Genomic DNA, 23,643 nt, shown 5'->3' with positions numbered 1-23,643 from the left:
TACCTGGTAATCTTTTTGTTTGTTTGTTTTGGCAATGGGGATCAAACCCAGACTCTTTTGTACGCTAGGCAAGTACTCTACCATGAAGCCACATCACAACCTGTGATTTTATTTTTTGTTTTTTGAGATAGATTCTCACCAAGGTACCCTGGATGTCTTTGAGTCTCTGTGAACATAACCCTTGAACTTGTGGTCCTCCTGCCCCATCCTCCAGGGTACCTGAGATTATAGGCCTGTGATGTAAGGTCCAGCTCCTAGCAAGTTTTGATGAGTCGACCATGCAGGAAAAGATAGAATAGTATTTCCCACATTAAAGACATTGGTACTCTCTCCCTCCCTCTTCTTCCTCTCCATCCTGTCTCTTCATTCTGGAGAAAGCTGGCTGAGCTTTCATGAGGATGCTCAAGCAGGTCTGTGGAGAAGTCAATATGAGAGAAAGCAGCAGAACCAAGGCCTTGTGCCCCAAACCACACGACCTATTAGATTATAGCCTTGGAAGGAACCCTGAGATAACCTGTGAACTCCTGACCCACAGAAACTATGAGGGGAGCGAGTACCAATTTTATGTGTGATTTGAAGTATCTTATTACACAGACAAATGGAACTGATGTAAGTGACCCCTCACCTTCACTGGAAAGGTTCCTGCCCATGACAGACAGACTTTTGGGGCCCCAAGCAAGGACCAGGGTATTTTCCTTTCATTCATAGCTTGTTTTCAGAGTTTATTCCATTGCATCAACTATTTGCGTATCTGTATTTCATCAGACCACGAAATGTTTATTTCCAAGATGCCTAGGAAAGTTCCGGGTATCTTACATATCGGATATTCCAGAAATAATTTGGACAAAGGCTGAAAAACATTCATCTTCATCTCAGCTACGGTGCTCACATTAGTTACTTTTATGTCTCAGACCAAATACCTGACAGACACAACTCATGGGAGGAGGGGCTTGCTGAGGTTCACAGTCACAATCCGTCACCTCACAGGAAGGAAGGCATGGTAGCCACTCCACGACTGCCAAGGCATCAGCAGCTGTTGTTCCCTGGTGTCAGCCAGAAACAGAAACCCGAAACCAGGACTGGAAGGAACCCATAAGGTGCTCCCCCTTATGGGAGCAACCCTGCCTCCTCACATACTCACCTCTTCCAGCTTGGTCCTCTCTCCAGTCCTAAAGGGTTTGCAATCTCAAAACATGCCACCATCTGGGGATTGAGTGTTCAAATACACGAGCTTGTGGGGGACATTCCAAGTTCAAACCATAACAATCATCTTCAGTTTTGATTGGAGATCAAAGTAAGCAGAAAGCCCTTAAATGAAGCTGTTATATCTATTCTTTTCCCTATGTCAGAGTATAGAAAATAGTTGTCTGAACTCTTGTTTTAATACACAATAGGCCTTCTTTTTTTTTTCAAATGATTTGTTTATTTTTATTTTATGTGCATTGGTGTGCCTGTATGTGTGTCTGTGCAAAGGTGTCGGAGTCCCTGGAACTGAAGTTAAAGATAGTTGTGACCTGCCATGTGGGTGCTGGGAATTGAACCTGGGTCCTCTGAAGGGCAGCCAGTGCTCCCAACCTCTGAACCATCTCTCCAGCCCCCATGATAGGCATTCTTACTCAGACGATGTGCCTGGAATTGCAGGTCTGTGTCAAGTCTAGCCCCACCCAAACAAACCTTGGGTATAGGACTTTGACCAAGGATGCACTGAAGACACATAGTTCACCAAGCTGTAGAGAGCCTTCAGTTTTTCAGAAGCCGAGCAACACAGTCATCTCGAGATGGTGGAGGTGACACTCAGTTCATTCCATGTGGGTCCATGTGAAGTGAGAACCTGTTGCCCAGGGCAGACTTCACAGGTCCTTGAATTGTAGTGATGGCAATGTTGACCTGTGCCTTTATTTTGCTGTTCATCCAAATACTAGTGAAGAATATTTCGGGTCATTAGACTAATAGCTTAGACCTGTGTTAGTTCAGGTCCCGTGCTTACAATGCTACATGAGCCAAAACAAAAACTGCACAAACCTGGCTCACAGCTCCTTATTTGCTCTTACAACCTAGCTTATTAAATCCAACTGGGCACCAGACCTTGAGAGAACCTGCTTGCTATCAGGGCTAAGCTGACTCGACTCCCTTTTAGGGAACACTGGGATCAGTATATTGAGAAACTGAGCCGGAGGCGGCTGGTGCCAGAACCAAAGTGCGTGCTAAGTTCAGCTGTGTTGAAGAGGAGGAAGCTGCTCAGAGGGAGAGAAACAGAGAAGGCCCACACGGCAGAGACAAGACATGCATGGTAAGACGAGCCCCGGGCTCTGGTGCTTCGGCGCCAGGTCTGACTCCTATATGGCCACATACATTTGTTTCCTATTCTGTGTTTCCAGTTCTTCAGGGAGGACCACATGCTGTATCTTTACGACAGAATCCTTTCCACCTGAGCTAATTCGGGTGGGCTCTTTCTTCTTCCATACACACATAACCCTGGAGTATTGCTGAGTTTTCAAATGAAGCCACTGGTTCTCAGGAGACCACTGGGTGAAAGCTAACTTGTCAGTTCTCCAGTTAGGGGCTAAAGCAGCCGGGCCCAGGATGGTGTCAGGAGACATCGATGACTTTGGCTGATAACCTAGACTTGAGGAAACAAGTCAGCAAACTGCCTCTTGATGTGATCAAAGGCGGGCCACAGGCTTCAGGTTTTGGTCTACACTGATTGTAGCTGAGACATTTTTTAACAGAAATGTGATAAGAGTCAGCGCAATGATTCTATAGGCATGTGTGTATGTATATAAACACACCCATTTTCCATTCTCAGCACAGTCTCAGAGCCGAGGCCATCGGCATTCTTTTGGGTGTCTACTGAGATCGAAAGGCCTCTTCGTACTAACTGTAGGATTAAATCAGGATTGGGTAATGTGAATGTATGCACTAAAGAATCTCAGAGCATACCAGCTGCAGACACCGTCAGTAACCAGGTTCCCTGTCTATGCTACTTGTAATTGAAAATACTTATATTTTAGTTCCACCTGCTGTTTTTCTAATTCTAGCCAACAAATCTCTATTAAAATAATACCTTTTCTCAGTCTACCAAAAGTTATGCTTTAGTGGGAAGGCAGATAGGAAAACATTTATTCTAGCAATTGATGATTTGAAATTTTTTCAATAATTTGATTTTTTTAAGGTTATTGAAACTGTAGGAAGGATTCTCATCCTGAAGAGTGATATATTTAGAAGATAAGAAGCATCAGCGGGAAATCTTCAGGCCAGTTTCTCTGGGATGCTTGCACATACAGCTCAGCTATCAGGTGCTCAAACAATGGGGTTGGGGACCCCGGGTTTCTTTCACGGTCTCCCTGAAGCAGCTTTGTTCTGCACCCATCTCTCCCTCTGTGGGAAGTCGGCTCTTCAGGTACAGAGGATAATGGAAGCACAATGAAAATTTTCTCATCCTCCCCTCTTCCTCGAGTTCTTCGGGTGTAGAAAATTTCCAAGGAATAACCAAACACCACCAACAAATGGTATTGATATTATGGGATTGCATCAAGAGCATTGGCTGTTTCATTTCCATCCACTTATCAGACATATTTACTTCTCAGATATTTCCTTAACCGGAATTGACTGTACTATAATTGCCTATTTCTTTGGTCCATTGGCTGTTAACCTTGAAGTGACTGGGGTAGAGCTGGCGAGGCCTTCCCTGTCAGGCCTGACCTCTCACTATGCTGGAGACGGCGCTGCCATGACAACAGCGACAGATGTCAGCTAAGCAATGTGCACCCTAGAAAGACTCCTGTATTGAGAAAATCGATCTTGTAATGGTGCCACGGAGCACATTCGCGGAACTGCCAAGTGTTCTAGGCTTAATCATTTATTTCATCTAGCAGAGAGAAGAAAACATAAAAGAAATGAAATGAATTTGACCTCTGTCTTTTGAGTGACTTTAGTGCTATGCTGAATTCTAGCAAGTGCCTCTTATGAATTTTAAAAAATTACATTAGGAATAACATTTTGAAGTGAAATGAGTCTTGTAATGCCAACCCTCCAGAAACATGTTATTTCAAATGTCAGATACATAATAGTCATTTGCTATTTTCTGTGTATGTCCAGGGGTTAGTTCCATCTTGGGTATGTTTCAGGCAAATTATTACAAAGGAACCAGGAATGAAGCAGACCAGAGTATCTTGCTTTGGCTTTCTGCTTTTTGTCTGAGCACCAGATGGCCTCTTTTTGTGCTTGGTCCTTCCCGGGTTTACTGAGCGGCATGAAGAACCTTGCATATCGACAGCCTTCAGATCCTTCTCAATTTCTCAGTCTTCCAACGGGATGCATGTTCTTGTCTGTCTCCAGAGTGAAGTTTGTCTCCCTGACAGTTAATCTAGAGACAGCCTTCCATCGCCTTGAAGGGCTTGTCATTCATGCCTTGACACCTCTCATTCATCTGAATCTGGCCTCTGGATATGCAAATGATCAGAGGGCTGGAAACCATAATCCCTCACGTGTGATGGCCAGTATGTCAATGTCACTGTGCTGGGAACAAGCCACTCTATCAGTAGCCAGGAAGAAGTACAAGCAACTAAACCCAGGGGCCCGGCATACTTATGACCTTTCCTTGGCTGGGGTCAGAACTAGATTTCTTTAAAAGCAAACAACCCAAACCTAAACCAACCCCCACAAAAGCTTGGAGGCTGCAGACAAATCTCTCTGATAACCTTGCCCATATAAATAAATATCATCGAGAGTGATTATGGCGAGAGAGATCTCAGAAGATTTTCAATGTGATATGTCTGTCTCTTGTGCTGGGGGATATTTTATTGCATTTTTGCCCTCAAGTGGAGCTGACGGGAGCCAAGCTTGTAATTTAAATCAATAAGAACCCTTTACCATGGCCATAAAATACTTGGCTAAACCTTTGAAGTGGCCACAGTTGAATGCACAGTGAACACAGTATAAATGTGCCTTAAGATGTATTGTATGGGACCACTACTAAAACAGCATTCAAAGGCACCGGCCTAAAGCATCTTTTGTGAACGATGGGAGAGGGTCTCGATTGCTTTTGATCATTTCCATGCCCCATCACATCACCATGCAAAGTCACTACAAACAAGCCGACTTAATGGGCACATCAGGCAGCGAGACCTTTTTGCTGTCTTCTCTGTCCTCTCCACTTTCTCCTTGGTGAGGTTGCTGGGATTTGGATCCTCTTTGAAACCAGCAACCCATGTGTTCTGCTAGCTGCTCCCCTCTTTATGAGGAGAGCATAACAAAGGCTGGCTGTTCAGACTCACCCCTGAGCACAGCATGGGTGACCCACACAGCTGGCTGGGAAATGGGTTTTGTTTTTGTTTGTTTTATTTTGTTTTTTAAATCATGGGGAGGTGGAGACTTCTCTGGAACTCTCTTTTAAAGTGGTTTGGTTTGGGGGTGGTGGTTTCCAGAAAACTAGTTATTATGCCCGAAACTATGGTGCTCCTACCTCCATCTTGGGCTTTCCCGTCTCACTTTGGCCTTCTCTCTGCCCAAGCCTTTGTCTCCTGTGAGAACTGGCAAACAGCACATGCTTCCTTACCTTTCCCTTCAGAATCTCCCTGTTTGTCTCTTCCTCTGTCTTCCCATCTCTCAGATTCTAGAATCCTCTTCCATTTTGGGTTAATACCAATAGTAGTCATCTGGATGTGGAGCTAGTCTTATAGGAATGTCATGTCTGGTTGGTAGCGTGACAGTCATCATGCCAAAGGCTCAGACAGTCACCCCCGTTTTAGAAGTACAGATCAAATGACTTTGCCAACTTATGGGCCACTGTCATGGCATGACAGAACACACCATCCATGTGGTTTCTGGGTCTCAGGCTGGTACTACATATCCTGGAGGCTAAGGAGACAAATACATGTACTATAGGTCCCTTCTCTGAGAAAACATTTCTGAATGATCTACCTGAAGGGTCTCAGGTCTTACTCTTCATGGATCATGTCATACATGTTTGTTGTGTGTAAGTTGGAGGGACATTTTACCCAGTGGTCTCTGTGAACCTAACATGATTTGGTAGATGCTGACATTTCAAATGCTGTTTGTGAGAGTTCTTTGGCCTTTTTGGGAGGTCAGAGTTGGCAGGGACTGAAAGTGTGTCACTCTGTGTTTGCAAAGCCAACGTCTATAAATGGCATTCAACAGTGTGTGTGAATATACTTTGTGTTTTAATTTTTGAGACAGGGTTGCCCTAGGTAGAACAAGCTCATCTCAAACTCTTGATCCTTCAGTGCCCAGCTCCTGACTGCTGACTGCCGGATGTGACGCCATGCTCAGCTGCACAGGCTTGAAGGGTGTAGCAACACCATTTGACCTTCAGAACTTGTTTGGGTTCCGGTTTGAACAACTCATTGTAAAAAGACATAGACATATAGATACTAGCCAGCTAGCCAACTAGCAAAATTATCTGGGATTTTGGCTGAATATTAGATAATTATAAAACCACTGCAGGGAAAGAATGACACAGAGCAGAAACAGCCACACTGCCAAGCGACAGTCATTGGGAAGCTGGCGATGAGCCGAGCGTGTGCTCCTTAGGGCTTCTCTGGTTTTCTTTGTTACAGAGTGAGAAGTTGGTGTGACCACTCGGAGTTGTTTGCTTACCATCTTTATCCCCTGTTCAGTGAAACTTTGTCTTTCTTGCTTTTACCTAACCAGTAAAAAACACTCAAGTGGTGAGATCTTTATGCCTCAGTACTGAGTGAGGACTAGCTATATCCATTTAACAACTTTAAGGTCTGAACTTTCAATTCGATGTGAAATTTCTGCCTGCCTGGGTTCTCACTTCCCTCATCAAACACCTTGAAAGCAGGGATGTTTCCTACTGTCCCGTCCCCGTCTTCTTGACAGCCCTTCAGCGTGAGTCAAGAGCAGGAGGGAACCAACTAGATGCCATTGCTGACACAGGAACTTGGAAGTATCAAAGCATTAAAGTCTGTTTCTTGTTCCTGTGAAGTTGCATGCTTTGCAGGCCTCTCTCTCCTATTCTGTAGCTCTTCTCTCTCTCTCTCTCTCTCTCTCTCTCTCTCTCTCTCTCTCTCTCTCTCTCTCTCTCTCTCTCTCCCCTCCCGCCCCTCCATCCCTCCCTCCCTCCCGATTGGCTTCCTTTCAACTTCTGGCTAGTCTCAATGAATTCCTTATTTCAAATTCCAGAGAGAGAGAGAGAGAGAGAGAGAGAGAGAGAGAGATTGCACTCAATCCAGTTCCCTCTCTATTCTTTCCCTAACCTTGACTTAGGTTCCTGCCATGGGTCATCAGGAAGCTTGATGTACTCCCTCTTTCTTTAGTCTGTTCCCTAATGCACAGCCTGATTCCTCGCTATCTTGATGCCAAGGGCTCCACCATAAAGCGACATGAAAATCTCTCCCAAACACCAGACAAGAGAAGAAGTCAGTAAGTGGAAGGCGAACTGACCTTGGTCACCTCTTGAACAAGTCTCTGTGATGACTTCTAGGCAGACGTAGAAGGGATGGAGTCAGGGAGACAGAGAGTTTGGGAACAGACAGCATGGAGGGGTGGTTGCGGCATCAGAGATGGTAGAGACAGAAAGAAATAGGCAGGCTATTCTGTGTGTGTGGCTGTAGTCAGCAGGTGGTTCTCCTTCATCCCCTAGTGTCTTGGTGTATCACATGCACACCTTCTCAAAGGCGGCCTTGTTTCCTGCCCAGGGCCTTTGTACCTACTATGCCCCTTCATTGAAGCATTCTCATCCCTCAGTTTAAACTCCAAGGTTGTGGCTTCAGAAAGATCTCCCTCTAAGTAGGCAAAGGGGATGCTATTCCTTTCCTGTTGTTTCTGTTGGAATGAGCACCTCTGGTATTTGGAGATTATTTTTGTCTTGATTGCACTACAACATCTACTTTAAAATGCACATGCTGGGCTGGGTGTGGCGGCACAGGCCTCGGGAGACTGAAGAAGGGAGTTGTGAGTGTGGGGCCAACCTGGGCTGCAGACTGAGACTCTGCCAAAATTACAACAACAGCAGCAGCAGCAGCAGCAGCCTAGGGAGTCAAGGAGACCAACAGAAGAGGGGAGACTAGGAAAAGAAAGGGTGCATGCACGAGAGGAACATGTTTGATCTACAGTACACACATGTACAAAAGCATGAAATGTATAGTATACGCATGTACAAAAGCATGGAACAAACCCACAAAAAGAAGTATGCTAACTCGAAAAGGCAAAAAACAAATAAACAGATCATGTTGCCTTGTAAATCGTCCGTTATTTAATGAGTATTTGAAGAAAATTTAAACTAGATGTGTGTGTGTATGTGTGTGTGTGTGTGTGTGTGTGTGTCTGTATGTAAGTCAGAGGACAACTGGTAAGACTCAGTTCTTTCAGCAAACTCACCCAAGAGAACTAGACGGCAGGAAATTGAAAGCTGAAATCAACAAAATAGAAACAAAGACCATTCCAGAGAACCAAACAACAATGAGGACCCTAAGAGAGACATACATGGATCTAATCTACATGGGAAGTAGAAAAAGACAAGATCTCCTGAGTAAATGGGGAGCATGGAGACCTTGGGAGAGAGTTGAAGGGGAGGGGAGAGGCAGGGAGGGGAGCAGACAAAAATGTGCTCAATAAAAATCAATAAAATTAAAAAACAGAGACAAAGAAAACAATACAAAGAATCAATGAGACAAAGAGTTGGTTCTTTGAGAAAATCAACAAAACAGACAAACCTTTATCCAAACTAACCAAAAGGCAGAGAGAGAATATCCAAGTTAAAAACATCAGAAATGAAAAGGGGGACATAACAACAGATACAGAGGAAATGCAGAGAATAATCAGGTCATATTTCGAAAACCTGTACTCCATAAAATTGGAAAACTTAAAGGAAATGGACAACTTTCTAGATAAATATCACTTACCAAAATTTAATCGATCAGATAAGTAAATTAAACAGACCTTTAACTGCTGAAGAAATAGAAATAGTCATCAAAAGTCTCCCAACCAAAAAAAGCCCAGGACCAGATGGTTTCAGCTCAGAATTCTACAAGACTTTCAAAAAAGAACCAATACCAATACTCTTTAAATTATTCCACACAATAGAAACAGAAGGAACATTACCAAATTCTTTTTATGAGGCTACAATTACCCTAATACCCAAACCTCTGAAAGACATTACTAAGAAAGAGAATTACAGACCAATCTCACTCATGAACACTGATGCAAAAATACTTAATACTGGCAAATAAAATCCAAGAACACATCAGAACCATTATCTACCATGATCAAGTCAGCTTCATCCCAGAGATGCAGGGATGGTTCAACGTATGAAAATCTGTCAAGGTAATCCACCATATAACCAAACTGAAAAATAAAAACCAGATGATCATCTCATTAGGTGCTGAAAAAGATTTCAAGAAAATACAACATCCCTTCAGGATAAAGGTCTTGGAGAGAGCAGGGATACAAGGAACACACCTAAACATAATAAAGGCAATACACAGCCAACATCAAACTAAATGGAGAGAAACTTACAGGAATCCCACTGAAATCAGAAACAAGACAAGGTTGTCCACTATCTCCATATCTATTCAATATAGATTCTTGAGGTCCTAGCTAGAGCAGAAGGACCTCAACAGAAGGAGATCAAAGAGATACAAATTGGAAAAGAAGAAGTCAAACTCTCACTATTTGCTGATGATATGATAGTTTACATAAGCGACTCCAAAAATTCTACCAAGGAACTTCTACAACTCATAAACACTTTCAGTAATGTAGCAGAATACAAGATTAACTCAAAAAAATCAATAGTCCTCCTTTACACAGATGATAAATGGGCTGAGAAAGAAATCAGAGAAACATCACCCTTCACAATAGCCACAAACAGCATAAAATATCTCGGAGTAACTCTAACCAAACAAGTGGAAGACTTGTGTGATAAGAATTTTAAATCTTTGAAGAAAGAAATTGAAGAAGGAACCAGAAAGTGGAAGATCTCCTATGCTCTTGGGTAGGTGGAATTAACATAGTAAAAATTGCAGTCTTACCAAAAGCATTGCAATGAATCCCAGAGAACCTAGATAATAAGGTCTCTAAGAGAGACATACATGGATCTAATCTACATGGGAAGTAGAAAAAGACAAGATCTCTTGAGTAAATTGGGAGCATGGGGACCTTGGGAAAGAGTTGAAGGGGAGGGGAGAGGCAGGGAAGGGAGCAGAGAAAAATGTAGAGCTCAATAAAAATAAATTAAAAAAATATAAAAAGACTCAGTTTTTTCCTTCCACCATGTACATCCTGGGAATTGAACTCAAGTTGTTAGGCTTGGTGGCAAACACCTTTACCCACTGAGCCATCTCTCTGGCCCATGGATACCTTTCGAATAAAGTAGAGTAGTAGTAGGCATTTTCTCATACTGTATGGTAAATTCTTACCATCTTGCAGTCCCATTTTAAGGATAAGGAAACAGAGGGTGTGAACACAAGGCAGGAGAACACAGGGCCTCAGTAGAAAGGCCCTGGAGTCCTGTTTCCTCAGACCGCCTGAGATCCACCTTGGCGCGCCAGTTCTGGTATGCATGGACTCACTCTGTAGTAACTAGAACGGTAAGACAGAGGCAAGCTAGGCTGCAGGGACACACCTGCTGTAGGGGAATCTAGATGGTTCTCAAAGGAGAGGAAGCTGGGGCTTCCTAGAGAAACAGCCAGTCCTGCAGCTAGGTGTGCTAGGTCACTGAGCAGCCAGGGTGGTCCTTAGGGATGCAGAGGGTCTCTTGGCCCCTGACCCCTGCTGAGATGGTAACATACGAGGTGGTTGCTGAACGAAGAGAGGTGGGATGAATGTATCAGGGCTTCCCCTAATCCCTAATCCCTAATCCCTAGGAATAGCATGTGCTTTGTGGGGTGACTGTGGGAATTCTGGCGGAAGGCATGTAAAGTTGGCTTGTGTGTTAACAAACACCTGTCATCTTCCCTTACTAGTAAGCCACTGGGAAGTGTCCCGCCTGCCTCTTGTGTGCCTCTGAGGGGTCTGAGGGCCTGGGATCCAGAAGGCCAGTGGTTAAGAGTATTAGGGAACAATAACCACAAAGACATCCCCTCCTTAGTCTTCTTTGTTTGTTCCATTACATTTATGTAACAGATCTAACTACCTTGATTTGTAGAATTTACCCGTCTGTTTAGAATGCTGTCTCACTACCAGTTCTATCTAGTTCTGACATGTTTTTAACAACCTCACAGGAAACCGTGCCTACAGAGCAGCCACTTACCATTTCCCCATTGGTCCCTAGCAGCCATCAATCTGTATATGATTTAATGTAATTTTCTTATTTTGGATGTTTTCTATGAATGCAATCATACACTGTGGTAGTTGAATGTAGCTGGTCCCCATAAGCTTCTAGGGAGTGACACTGTCGGGAGCCCTTGTTGAAGTAGGTGTGGTCTTGTTGGAGGAAGTGTATCACTGTGGGCAGGCTTTGAGGTCTCCTATGCTCAAGATACCGCCCAGTGTCCCAGATCACTTCCTGCGGACTCAAGATGTACCTCCTTCTGCCCTCTCAGCTCCTCTGGCACCACATCTGCCTGCACACTGCCATATCCTGCCAGGAGGATAATGGACTGAACCCCTGAAACTCTGAGCCACCCAATTAAATGTTTTCCTTTATAAGAGTTGCTATTGTCATGGAGTCTCTTCACAGCTATAGAAACCCATTTAAAATCACTTAAAAACACATTTTAAAATGCCTGGTTCCCTCAACTTGGCACAAATTTTTTCTTAGGTTCATGCATGCTTATGTGTCAGAATGTCATTATTTTTATGGAGAATAGTCCACATTTCCTTTCGTTCTTCATTCACTGATGGGCGTCTGAGTTGTTTTTCTCTTTTGGATATAGTGAACAGTTCTGTAAGACCCTCCCTGTGAAAGTTTTTCTTTAAAGTCTATTTTCAGTTCTTTTGGTTATATATCTAGGGGTGGAATTTCTGGGTCACATGGTGATTTTATTGATGGTTTAATAGTGATGTGTTTGGGTGTCAAAGTGACAAGGGTCAATTGGGCTGTTTTTTTTTTCTTTTCTTTTTCTTTTCTTCTTTTTTTTTTGTCAATTTGACATAAGCTAGAGTCATATGGGAAGAGATAGTGTCAGTTGGGAGCCATCAGATAGGCCTGTAGGCATTTTGATTGATAATTGATGTGGGAGAGTCCAATCCATTGCGGGGGGGTGGTGGGTGGGTGTCACCCTTGGAAAGGCAGTCCTGGGTTATATGAGAAAGCAAACTGTAAGCCATGAGTAGAAAGCCAATGAACAGTGTTCTTCCATGCTTGCTTCCGCTCCTAACTCTGGGGTCCTGCCTTGCGTTCCTGTGCTGGTTTCCCTCCGTGATGCACTGTGATGTGGAACTGTAAGACAAACGGATCCTTTTCTCCATCAAGTTACAGTTGGTCATGGTCTTTATTGCAGCAACAGAAAGTGAGCCAGGATGATGGGCAACCCCAAGCAGCTGTGTGCTGTAGGTGTGGGTTCCGTGAGTGGCACTGGGGCTGAGAAGGGGTAAATGGGCCCTCACTTGCCAATGTTTTCATGGCAGTCACACCTGCACCTTGCAAGAAGAACTAAAACCAAAAGGTAAGCACAGAGCAGCAAAGAATTCTTGGAGAGGTTTCCTCCTCCAGCCATGTGCTATGAAAGACACTGAGAATCCAGATGTTTTCCTTTCCTTGTGCCCTGTGTTGGCCTCTAGTTCTAATCTCATCCCCTAGAGGAGCTCAGTGTAGCTGTCCTGGGCTTTGTGCTATCCCAAGCCAGACCCTAGATGATTCCAGTTGTCAGACATGGGTCACTCAGGCTTTCGGCCTTTTGGAGCAGAAGCCTGGACAATCCACCCTCAGTCTTCTCTGTCTGACTCTCCTCCCCAGCTTGGTCTTCATGAGTGGGAGATACTGTTGCATTCAGGGATGAAATCACGGACACAGAACAGAAAATGACTCTTACGGTGACCCTAGATATCCTAATGAGGCAGGCATATCTATGGAACAATGAAGTGACTAGGACTCCACTTGGTTTGGCCCACGGGCACATCCCTTGCTTAATGCATTTAACAGTCTGAGACCCTTGCGTGTATGTCCTATGCACACACACAGTCTCTGAACACTGTGTCTAGAAGCATTGACATCCTAGGACCCCCGCCTGCATAGAGCTACGTGCACACCTGTGAACAGTGGAATAAGTTTCTCTTTGCTTAACACTCACCAAACATATTGTTTTTAGTTATACTCTAGTTATGTCTGGGTACAAGAAATGGACATGCTGATCTGGCTTGAACTAGTTTTGGGTGCACTCATAGTAAGGCAAACTATGCCCTTTAAGTGAACATTTAGAGAGAAGTCTCTATATTTAGCATCTTATGCATACGTATATAGTTGCAAATATGTTAATGTCAGAAGTGTTGTGGGAATGAATATGCACAGTAGAGAAAAGTTATATAACACAAACCTGCCAATCAAAGTAGAGAACCACCCAAATTACACCCCTGGTAACCAAACTTCTCTCCCCTGAGATTCCTTGAAAGAAGCCTCAGGCAATGACCTGGGCCCTTGAGTCCTGTGGTCCTGCTGTCACTCTTGACAGTGTTATCTCCCTGCCCTACAGTTTTGTTTGAACAAAGTTACTTTGCTACTGTTAAAAATTCCTGTGCACTTTTGTTTCATTCTTGAATAAGATACCAGAGCCTGGAAATGCCTGGTCTGCAATCAATCACACATTAAAATAGAGGAGACTCCAGCTCCAGGGTGTGTCCGAGAGTCGACTGGGAGAAGTGAGCTTCGTGCAGCTGGCCCCTCCAAGGCCTGTGCTCAATCCTGACCCTTCTAATTTAAAGGCCACTGGAGTCCTGTAGTTTCAGAATCCAGCCTGAACACCCAGATGCCTAGACTCTTTTGACCTTTCCCTTAGCTCCTGGGCAAGCTTCATTTCCTGGGGCTCCCACCAGCACCGTGTTCTCTTCTCTGCCATTAGAGACAGCACAGCATCCTTCAGGGAACAGCTAAAACCTACTGTGTAAGGCCTGCACTGAAACTTCCAGGCAATGAATTGCCTTCTCTCCTGCCATCTCTCCTGTATTTGCCATGTGCCTATTTAAGCTCTGTGGTGGTTAATCTAAGCTCTTATCACGCTGCCCATAGTGGATGAGCAGTGCACAGCGGTGGATGAGCAGTGCACAGAGGTGGATGAGCAGTGCACAGCGGTGGATGAGCAGTACACAGAGGTGGATGAGCAGTACACAGAGGTGGATGAGCAGTGCACAGCAGTGGATGAGCAGTACACAGCGGTGTGACAAGTGACTAGATGCCTGTTGAGAGGGAAGGACACTGCTCTCCCTCAGGAAGCGTGGGCAGGGTGGGAAGTCGAGAGTGGTCAGTAGATGGTGCTCTCTGTTGACCTTCCTTCTGCTTTGCGGTCATTTCTCTCTCTTGTATTGCTTGCCTCACACTTAGTTTTTGGTATGTCCCTAATTACCTAGAGATTTCTGCTCCTGATGTGGGTGTTTGAACATGGACACGCATGGACACACCTCTATACTAGGACAGCAACTCTGGCTGTCCCGTGGAGGATGAATCAGAGACACATTTCTGTTTTCCATTTATTTGTTGAACAATAAGGGGCAATGTCGGTTACAGTAAAAATGAGGTAGGAAACGCATGATTCAGTGTTCTGACACTAGGCTGATTTCTACAGTCCGCGGGTTAATTTATTATTATTATTTTGTACTTAGAATTAGAAGCCTATATACTCTTACCTATTCCCTTAGGAAAATGTGTATGGATTTAGTCATCTTACTCTGAGGGCAATTCCTCAATGATTGCACCTAAATGCTTCTCCTTTAATTGCATCCCAAGGCCAGGTGTTAATGCTTGAGATGATTGGCTCGTGCTGAGACTAATAGAGACTGGAGCTCACACAGCCGCATCCTAGCTCTGAAATGGCCTCTTTCCTCTAGAGTTTCAGGATTATTTACAACGTGCAGCATTTCATCCAAAGTTGTGATCGTTTTACAAGCCAAGGGCTCAAGACACCAAGACCCCTTGGGGCATCAGAGCCTACTGACTATTTCTGGAGATGTAAATGCTTATGATGCCCGAAACAAGGCTTCTTCAGGGTAGGTGTGGTTTAATGTTTAACTGTGCTCCCCCAAGCCCGCCGTAACTGAATCTTGGCCCTGTTGACGGAGGGTAGAGCATTTGTGGGGTGAGGCCTAGTAGAAGGTACTTAGATTATTGAGGGTATACCCTTGAAGGGGAGGGACTTCTCTCCCTTGCTCTCTGTCCTCCAGACATTCCTGATGCCCCAAGGGGTCTTGGTGTCTTGAGCCCTTGGCTTGTAAAACGATCACAACTTTGGATGAAATGCTGCACGTTGTAAATAATCCTGAAACTCTAGAGGAAAGAGGCCATTTCAGAGCTAGGATGCGGCTGTGTGAGCTCCAGTCTCAATTAGTCTCAGCACGAGCCAATCATCTCAAGCATTAACACCTGGCCTTGGGATGCAATTAAAGGAGAAGCATTTAGGTGCAATCATTGAGGAATTGCCCTCAGAGTAAGATGACTAAATCCATACACATTTTCCTAAGGGAATAGGTAAGAGTATATAGGCTTCTAATTCTAAGTACTATCTGACACACTCCCCAAAGGCCACACCAACCGGGCTGTCAGATTTTGGCAGGAACTAAAGCTTGCTTTCCTTCTGAAGTGCCCTGTGTTAGGGATTTGATGGCGATGGAAAGTTGATGCAAGCACCTGGTCTTAGGCAGGGTTTCTATTGCTGTGATAAAACACCATGACCATAAGCCTGGGAAGAAAGAGATCGTTTCATTTTATAACACTCAAGTTACAGTCAGTCACCGAGGGAATCAGGACAGACACTCAAGGCAGGAACCCGGAGACAGGCACTGAAGCAGAGACCACTGAGCAACACTGCTTACTGGCTTGTTCTCCATGGCTTGCTCAGCCTGCTTTCTTAGGACCTCCAGGTACCGCCTGCGATGGCGCTGGGCCCTCCTTCATCAATCACTGACTAAGAAAATACACTACAGGCATGCCTATAGGCGAATCTTATGGAGGCATTTTCTCAGTTGAAAGTTCCTCCCCCCACAGATGATTCTAGCTTAACTCAAGTGGACATAAAACTAGCCAAGACACACCGAGTACAAATTTCAATTGCTCAAATGATCTCAACCACTTATTAAGAGTCATTCACGAGCCGGGCGGTGGTGGCGCACGCCTTTAATCCCAGCACTCGGGAGGCAGAGGCAGGCGGATCTCTGTGAGTTCGAGGCCAGCCTGGTCTACAAGAGCTAGTTCCAGGACAGGCTCTAAAAAAAAAAAAAAAGCTGCAGAGAAACCCTGTCTCGAAAAACCAAAAAAAAAAAAAAAAAAAAAAAAAAAGAGTCATTCACGAAAAATTTAGTTCAGCCAAGTATCTGTAGAAGGTAACGTGGGCCAAGAGTTTTGAACTGGAGAACTTGATGCTACTGTTAGGTTCTATTGTTGTCTGCATGGAATTTCCATACAAGCAATATTTTAAAGAAATATATGCAAACTATATACATTTGCCTACTGTTTCTGTCACAAATAAAATTTTATTATTTTCCATAAAACATCACTACCAAGGTGTGGTGACACACACCTGTAATCCCAGGATTTAAGAGGCTGAGGCAGCAGGATCACAAGTTCCAGACTGTCTGGGCTGTGTATTAGGATTCTAGTTCACAAGCAAACAAACAAAAAATTAAAAAAAAAACAGGGAAAATCTTTTTTCTTTCCAGATTTTTCCACGTCCTTGAGGAAAAACAACTTGTGTTCTACTTGCATGCATTCTTTAGTCAGCCACAGGCCCTTCAACCTGGTGGCCTGAGGAGCCCTCCGCTGCTGGCAGGCTGTGGTTCCCGCATGAAAACTATCGCCATCCCTTCCACAATGCGCTTCCTGCCTCATCTTGTTCTGGAAAAGCTGGTTTGAATCTTCCTGGCTTTGCTATGGTTTCAGGTTTGTGTGGCTCCGTGGCTTTGGGGAAGTCATTTTTCATCTTAGTCTTTCCCCCTGAAAGCTGGGATTGAACCCAGGATCTCATGAATGCTAAACAAGTACTTCACAGCTGAGCTATATACGCCTTGTGTGTGTGTGTGTTTGAGAGAGAGAGAGAGAGAGAGAGAGAGAGAGAGAGAGAGAGAGAGAGAGAGAGAGAGAGAGAGAGAGAGAGCATATAAGTACAGGTATTTGGAGGTAGAGTCTGGTATTGGGACTCTTCCTCAATGTCTTTCTACCTCTTTCTTTCTTTCTTTCTTTCTTTCTTTCTTTCTTTCTTTCTTTCTTTCTTTCTTTCTTCCTTCCTTCCTTCCTTCCTTCCATCATCTATCTATCTATCTATCCATCGATCTATCTATCTATCTATCTATCTATCATCTATCTATCTATCATCTATCTATCCATCTATCTATCTATCTATCTATCTATCTATCTATCTATCTATCTATCTATCTATCTATCTATCTATCTTTCCTTACTGAACTTGGCTGGTGCAGCTAGACTGCATGGTCAGGAAGTCCCTGGAGTGTTCTGTCTCCACCTCTCTGACACTAGTATCGGAACTCGGGTCCTCACGCCCGTGTGGCAAACACTTTCCAGATGGAACCGTCTCCCCATCCGCAGTCACCTGCAGATGATATTTAAATATTCATTATTTTGGTCTTTGAATTCCTAAAGTTGTAGGTGAATTGTATAATGACTTGGTCCTGTGACATCTTACCTCTGACCTTCCTAGTCCAGGTGTCTGCCTCTCACTATGGTCTGGAAGCTCCTCCAGGATTCTTGTTCCCTCTGCTGCTCTGAACCAAACCCCTTCCCACTCTTGCTGCTCTGGTTCCACTCTTTAGGTCGATTTGCTGAACCCCAGACTTTCTCTTCAGTGGCTCTGAGCGCTAGGTTCCTTTGTTTAATACACTTAAACTTTTCTTCCCGGAGCCAGGCTTTTTTCCACTTTAGGTCACAGCTTATCATTCACCTGCCCCATCTTTACTGGGTCCCACAGACCTTGCCTGTCTTCTTGCCCTGTGCCTTTGTCTATTATAGCCCCACTGTCACCCTTTCCTGGGCCTTTGCGTTTGGTTATTACTTCCTGTCTTAACTGTTTTCTTTCCTACCTGACCAGAAACTCTGTAGGTACGAGCATTACAGGGGTCAGAGCCCAGCAAGATGACAGGCTCAGAGCTGCATAGAGCTGTATAGATGACATAGATCCCATATAGCTTGTGTGTTGCCACTGTCAAATGTTCAGACAGATCACACTTCTCAACTTCCTTTAAGGCTTTATTTCTCGGTGATGATGTCACCACCTATGGGGTATGAGAGGAATAAATAGATATGTCTAATTCTGCACCATTTGCTTAGAAAGAACCCATAATTCACTCTTCTTTGCCGATGCCAAGAGCACAGTGGTACCCGTCATCAACCTGAGCGTGTAGATGAGGATAACACTTGTTCTGGAGAGTGGCCATCCACAGATGGATGTTTGCATATGGACTAGCTTCCCCCAACCTGGACTATGTACCTTCGGGTGTTCCATCATCTAAGAATAAACCCATGCTTCTCCCAGCTACTCTATTGGGTGGTCTTTGAGGTATGTGGCTTAGCGTCCAGCCTGGCTGTTGAGTTGTTACTGAATGAGCAAGTGAGTCATTGGGGCTTGCCAGTCTCAGCTGGTACCACTGCCAACACGGGGCAAGCGAGGAGGCAGCTGGCACCGTGCACCATACACCTGTCATGGATGCTACTGTGCAGGTTGGTTATCCTTTCTCCTGCATGAGAGCTCCCTGGAGGACTGCAGTCTTGCTGCACCATTGGCAGATTTTACTCTGCCACCAAAAAGAAACCAAATTGGAAAGAATGCCATAGCCCATGCAGCAAGTGAGTAACAGCCCTCGTGTGAACGCCCCAGGCGGCTATGTTATGGGAGAGCTTGTGTGAAACAGATCTCCATCCCACAGACAATAGCAGCCAGTGGCTCCTGTCAGAGCCAAGAGTCCCATCCACGTAAGAGTGCTAACTTCCAAAGTGAATGTCATCTGTGACATTTTGTGCCTGAACTTTCAAAGTCAGACAAATGTTCTTAAAACTTGGCTCTTCAGTGGGCAGGTTTGTTTGTTTATTGAACTCGTGAGGGAGTAGATTAGTGGGGAGTGTGAGTCCCCAGAGAATGATCAGCTATGGCTTTAATCTTCAGGGAAGAATTCTCTTCTCCTTTTCAGTAATTTTTTTTTGCCTCAGGTCTTGGTGTATTTTTAAACTCAACTATATTTAAAGAAAGACAATGTAACCATTTAGCTAATGTCATTGTCTCCCAGAGGCAGCATTTTCAACAGGGATATTAGGGGTTGGGGCCTGTTTTTAGCCAGTTCCTCCAGCAAACAGACTTTGAGATGGGATTTAAGTATGGGATGTAATAGAGAATGCTCTGGAACCAATAGTTGGTGGGAGGAGGGGTCATGGGGTAAAGGAAGATTTGAGTTGTAATGAATCCGGGATCCCATGCTAGGGCACTCCCTTCTCACCCTACTTAAGAATAAGTCATTTGGGTCTTTTGTCCTCCTACCCACTAGTCATTCTATGTGACTCCCTGACCTCTGACGAAGACACTGTGACTTCTGGGAGGCAGGAGCAAGGCATGGGGAGGGGCTCACATATGAGCAAAAACTCCTGGAGCTGGGGAAGGGGTCCAGTGGTGCTGAAATAGATCCTGGCAAGGATCCTGTGTCCATCTTGGAGTCTGAGCAGCACAGGAGGCATAAGGCAGGACTTGTCCGTCTTGCTCCATCTTGTCTCTCCTGTACTTAGACCAGCATCCAGCACCCAGCTCATAGCAGAAGCTCAGTAGACACTTGCTGAAGGGATGAATAAAAGAATATTCAGGACTATTGAAGGGATATATAAATTAGGATACTGTCGAATTTGAGAACGTTTACTGAACTTTAATCTTCTCTAGTGACTGAATCTTTACGGACATATTAAGTCTACATTTTCCTAAGTCCTACTAGGTACTGTATGTCAACACATTGTCAAAAGTGTTTTGAATCTATTCCAGCTGTTAGGAAAGTGGCAGATGGTTTCTAAGTAAGAATAACTCAATGTGTTTGCAAGGAAAGTATCGTCAGAGTCAAAGGAAGTCACCTGGGGCGATGAGGCTCAACAACAGGGTGGATCCCGAGTTGTATAGAGAACACGGGGTGAACAGGAAGCACCCACTCTCTCCCTGTTCTCTGGGCAGGTAATTTGACATGCTACTTCAAGCTCCCGCGGCTTTGCTCTGCCATGATGGGTGGTGCTCTTGAGCAGACTAAACCCTTCTACCCCGAAGCTACTTCTGCCAGGGTGTTGGATCACAGCCGGAGCAAAAATGTGGTCATCTCAGAGAGTAGAAGAAGCACGTGTGGCAAACTCAGGAGTCTGGATAGAGTAAAACCAGCAGGGCAATCCTTTAGCCTGAGGAAACGTCTGTGATGAACGGGCAGGTGGCAAGGTTAGTGCAAGTATCTTCAACTTCACCCGGGAAGAGCGCAAAGATGGCAGCGCATGCCCAGTCTCCCTGTTTCACGTCACACCCTCCAGGCGCTCTCCCCTAGAGAACTATGGCAAGAAAATAACTCACCGCAGATTGAATGGAGGAAGTAGAGAGGGGATGTACAGTTGATGTGACTACGTGTTTACTGTCACTCTAGAGATGAGGGTCCGGACGCCGGACCCGCGTGAGTTGATGCTGGCGGCAAAGGATGGGGTGTGGTGTGTGTTTAGGTCCAGCTCTCCTGACTCCAGTGTATCAAAGTGAAACAAAAAGAGGTGAATCTGCAATGCGGCAACTTTTATTTGAGAATGAATTGCACTCTGGGAGGCACCCACACACAGGCCATGCCAGAGAACCAAGGGGAGCTTCTTAGACAGATATTTCAGTGGTGCTTCCATCGTTTGAGAGATCTGTGTCTGGCGAATGGAGGCAGTTACTGCACTATATTCAGTCTTATGGTCAAAGTTAGCAGGTTTTTAAAGTCACTTACCTCGGCTGGCTCCAGTGAGTGTGGTGGTGCTTGTCCAGGAGGGTTAGAACATTGTTGAACCTTGGTGTTTTCCCTGCCTTTGGGCTTACTACTGTAGGCCTGGCACCATGAGGAGGGCTTTACGTCAACAATTTCATTCAACCATGCTGACAGAGGGCGCTGTTCGCATTTCCCAGGCTGCTCTCTTGGAAAGCATTGGACCATTGCGTCTATTTCCCAGGCTACAGTCTTGAGAAGCATTGGACCACTACTCATATCTCCCAAGCTATCTTGTTGGACCTGGACATAAACCACCATGTGACTCAGTTCTTACCTTTCCTCTTTGTGTTGCGGGCTGTTTCAAGGACCCAGGTGTCTGGCGTAAGATGAATGTATGGTTAGACAGCACCAAAAACAGGGCCCTTGGCGACACTCCAGCTCCTATGCTGGCTCTGACCCCTTACCAACGGAGATGCAGAAGTGCAGAGTGGCTCTTGGCAGCTGTCCAGAGCAGGCGTGGCTCCGGCTTTTGGCTTGAAGCAACCACAGGTTCATTATGTCTATGACTGCATTGCTGTTCTGTGTGGGCTGATGCCTGCTTCAGACGGGAATCTTGCCCCTGCAGATACTCTGTGTCTCCTTCCTATAACCATGCAGGTCATCACTGGGCCAGGCAGTCCACACTTAATTCTTTCCATCTCTTTCCATCAGTCAATCTGAAGGCCTCCTTAATTATTTTTATTGCTTTTCTCTGAACTCTTTTCAATTTGCTGGCATATCGCTTTTCGAGTAGCGAGATACCCAGAAGTGTTCTTCAGAGAAATTATAATCTCCTGTGCATGATGTAATGCTTTGGCCTAGGAAGTTGGAAATCACGGCGGCAGTTTGTACTGCCATGGGTACTATAACCTGCCATCAATTTGGCCGTCTCCAATTAGCTTAATTTTATTTTCAGTTAAGGTAAGTGCTTGGCTAAAAGTCAACGGATTTCTATCTGGAACAGTCTAAGGTATATCTGTATGCGTGTGTATACTAAGAGCACAGAGAAAATAGTTCAGGAGGCAAAAATGAACTCCTTGGCCTTTGCTCATTTTCTGGTACCCACAACCCACCAGACTCTGGATGCTCAGCTCAAGGAGAATCTTACTATGACTGTCATAAATATTTGCAAAATTTTGTCCAATAGATGTTATTCTTATTTCCATGACACTAACTTTTGTTATTTTCTCTGACTTGGTTATTTGAGTCTATTATGTTCTGGCAAGAATGACTGCATTAACCAGGACACCACACTGTAATGCTTTCCACAGCTTATTATTTTTTTTCCTCAGTAAAAATGGGGAATTAAATTGGCGTTCAAAAAACAACTTGAGCTAGTCTGGTCTGGTGGGCTGTCCTGGTTACAGCACTGGGAGGCTGCGTCGGGAGGATTGTAAACTTGAGGCCAACCTAGTCCATATAGTGGAATCCTGTTTCAAAACCAAAACCAATTTAAAAAAAAAACCAACTAGTCTCCCCCAGATTTAAGGCCAGTTGGTTTTGATAGTCTGTTCATCTTCAGAGTGGTTTCACTTTTTACTTTGTGTTATTTGTCCAAAGATGGTTCTATGTGAGTTCTCCAAATGGCTCTTTCAATCGAGACAACGGCATATGCAGTTTTAAAGTCTAGCATTTGGAGCGGGGAAGATGGCTTACCTGGTAAAGTGCCTGCCATACAAGCACGTGACCCTGCATTTGGATCTCCAGCACCCACATAAAAGTCAAGAATGGTGCAGATGCCTATAATCCCAAAGCTGGGCAGCCTGCCGGGAGGATCCCTGGGGCTCACTGGCCAGCCAGGCTAGCCAGATCGGTGGTGGGCTCCAGGTTCAGCGAGGGATCTTGTTTTAAAAAACAAAATGGAGAGCAATTGAGGAAGACATCCAGTGTTGACTGCTAGCCTCCACATGTTTGTGCACATGTGCTTACGCACTCACCCACCAACACACGCATGCACACACAAACACGCGCCTACACATGCACCTTCCCCTACCCCGAAGGTCTAGTACTTAAGACTTTGTCAGCATGCCACAACAACGCGAGAAGACACGGTTTCTCAGCAATGGAAGGTTGCAGCTTTACAGGGTCCAATCGTGCATCATCGGATCTGGTGGCCCCTGAGAAGTTCAGCATTCACTATGGCCCTGCCACAGCTCCAAGAGCTTCTCTCTGAAGCCCTGAGAACTAATAGGAAAGAGAGCCATTTTCTTTTGGAATTTAGACCCATGAAAAAAGCCTCAAGTTGTTTTGTTCATGGTATAAGAAAGTTAGTTTTTTTTTTTTTTTTTGATAAGATCAGTGCCACCTAGGTATAGGTGAAGATTGATTCAGGAGATAGATTTCATCTCTGCGTTTTGTTTGAAGACAATGAATGAATGCAGATCATGTTTGTTCTCTGTCTGTCTGTCTGTCTGCCTCCCTCCCTCCCCCTTCTTTCTTCCCTCCTTTTTTATCTCCCCCCACCCTGCCCCCGAGTGTGTGTGTGTGCGTGTGTGTGTGCATGCGTGTGTGTGTGTGCATGTGTGTGTATGTGTGTGTGCGTGTGTGTGTGTACGTGTGCAT

Source organism: Arvicola amphibius, chromosome 2, assembly GCF_903992535.2.
Source record: "Arvicola amphibius chromosome 2, mArvAmp1.2, whole genome shotgun sequence".
NCBI lineage: Eukaryota > Metazoa > Chordata > Mammalia > Rodentia > Cricetidae > Arvicola > Arvicola amphibius.
The sequence above is the reverse complement of the archived record's forward strand: the minus strand, read 5'-3'. Positions refer to the sequence as shown.